We start from the raw sequence: 2,496 nt of genomic DNA, 5'->3' as shown, positions 1-2,496 counted from the left end.
ACATGTGTTGTGTGGGAGCAGGGCTTGGAGACATTGTAGGTGGTTTTCTAGATTTTTAGAGGTTACTGTGATTTGTTATTTTGTACACAATCCTGGAATGATATTTTGGCATCGTTATTAAGCACCATAGTTGTTTTATGTTTTTTTTTTTTTTCTCAATAAGCAACTTAAATGTAGGTGAGTGTTAAGAAAATAATGAAATAACATCAGTTTTTTTCACTTTATTAACTTGTCGATTCTGATATTTCATTCTAGTTTGATTTTTATTTATAATTTTACAGTAATCATCAATATTATTTTTTCTGTGAGAGTGTAAACAGTAGTCAACAATAAGTTCCTGTAATTTCGTCGACTCCTTATCAAAATGGTTCTCGCCTGTTGTCATCCTGAACGTTATCAGTAAGTATGTCTGTGGTACATGTGTGTGTGTTCATAACAGTGTGGTCAGTTTTAACAAACAAAAGCAAGTGTGTGTGTGTGTGTCCTTGTGTCCTGTAAGCAGCAGCATTGAAATATATCTTATATTGGTGACCCCTGCAATATGGCCTTTCTCAAACTTAGTGTACATTATGTTTATTATGTTTGTGTCTCAAGGAGGAACTACATTTCCCATTTGGGTCTTCAGCAAAAAATGCTCTGCACTATAATACAATAGTGCACAATGCTGTACAATATGACCAATCTGATGTTTATCCTGTGTACATAAATGTATAACGTTCAGCATGTGATACTTGAGCAAGTTTGACCAGCTTCTATTTTGCTTGTTCCAAATGTGTGATTTTTTTTTTTTAGTAGTAGCTGTAGTTCTACCCTAACTGACTCTTAATTTTACTCACAATGATTGTGTTGTGCTGCTCTTTGCTGTTGTAACGCGAATTTCCCCAGTTGCTGTCTCATAGTTCACATAAAAAAATGCATTATTTCAGGAGGCTGTTGCTAGTATGAAATCACAGCAAATATTTTTCTAAAACAAACACTACATTGTATTTTAATTGCATTTGTTTTGTCTGTTCCCTTAAACAATTGTCATTCAGCAACTATACCACAGTTGATGCAATTCTGTATGCCTTACACTTCAACATATATGTGTCTGTGACAATGTATAAACACAAATGTGTAACATCACAATAATTAACAAATTCTAATAATTTGACCTATTGATAAAATGTGAATATTAGTCCTCTCGTATGCAGCCTTGTAACACAGTTTACATGGATTTGAGGATGAATTGTGCGAGAGGAAATCTAAAATAATAATAATAATAATAAGCATGATTACAAGTAAAAATCTCTGGCATATCCAGATTTTATCAAACAGTGTTACACACCCATCTCCGTTTGCCATGCAATGAACTCATCAAAACAATAGATCAAAAATGTAACTACAGCAAACATAAAAAGTGAAGACAAATCATTTGCTAAAAACACAGACTTTTTTCTGGATATCATCCAAAGCAGAGTGGTGAAACATGAGTACAATAGTGGTCAGAAGCATTTCAGTGTAAAATTCCACTGTGTGTAGCCTTTGAGCCTCTGCAGGTGGAGCAATAATGTGCCGAATGCCAGGCTTCCACAGCTGGAGGTGTAGTGTGTAAAATTCCACTGAATGAGAGCTACCGTTTACTGATGCTATCTCACAGCCTCAACTTCCCTTCATCTGACCTGAGCTCCACTTTGACGTGTGAAAAAAGCCAGTCAGCTGGTGGGAGGTTGAGGAAATGGCCACCGGAAGACAAGCTTGGGCTTTATCTCAAAAGTAGCCTGAAACAACACAGTCAGGATAATAAACACACCTTTAATCGTAATGTAGAGAGAAGCAGTGAGGCCGTTTCTAAGGTATCAGGTGTTGTTTTTGTATAATGGCTGCTTTAATACGAGGCACTCCCCGCTCCCTCCCTGTAGGTGAGTAAACAGCATTGAAATGTTTGAGGGGTAACACTCGGTGTGTTTAGAAGTTACCATCAAACAAATGGTTACAAGCTTCTCTTGCATGATTTCAGTCAGGATTACATGTTTAGACGAGTCCTTCCGCTGGAAAAAATGTTGTGTTGTGTATTAGAAGGTGGAAGGAAGTTCAACCAACAAACAGATATAGTGCAAGGCTTCTTACAGTGCATGCAAGAGGCTCCGAGTCAAATTTGATATCATAAATTGAAAGCGGCGGCACGGTGCACGACTGGTTAGCACATCTGCCTCACAGTTCTGAGGACAGGGGTTCAAATCCCGGCCCCGTCTGTGTGGAGTTCGCATGTTCCCCCCGTGCCTGGGTGGGTTTTCTCCGGATACTCCGGTTTCCTCCCACATCCCAAAAACATACAGGCTAGGTTAATTGAAGACTCTAAATTGCCCATAGGTGTGAAAGTGAGTGCGAATGGCCAGTTCCGGGTGTACCCCGCCTCTCGCCCGAAGTTAGCTGGGATAGGCTCCAGCACGCCCGCGACCCTAGTGAGGATAAGCGGAACGGGACATGAATGAATGAATGAATGAATGTTGTAGG

Source organism: Phycodurus eques, chromosome 8 (genome assembly GCF_024500275.1).
Source record: "Phycodurus eques isolate BA_2022a chromosome 8, UOR_Pequ_1.1, whole genome shotgun sequence".
NCBI classification, from domain to species: domain Eukaryota; kingdom Metazoa; phylum Chordata; class Actinopteri; order Syngnathiformes; family Syngnathidae; genus Phycodurus; species Phycodurus eques.
The sequence above is the reverse complement of the archived record's forward strand: the minus strand, read 5'-3'. Positions refer to the sequence as shown.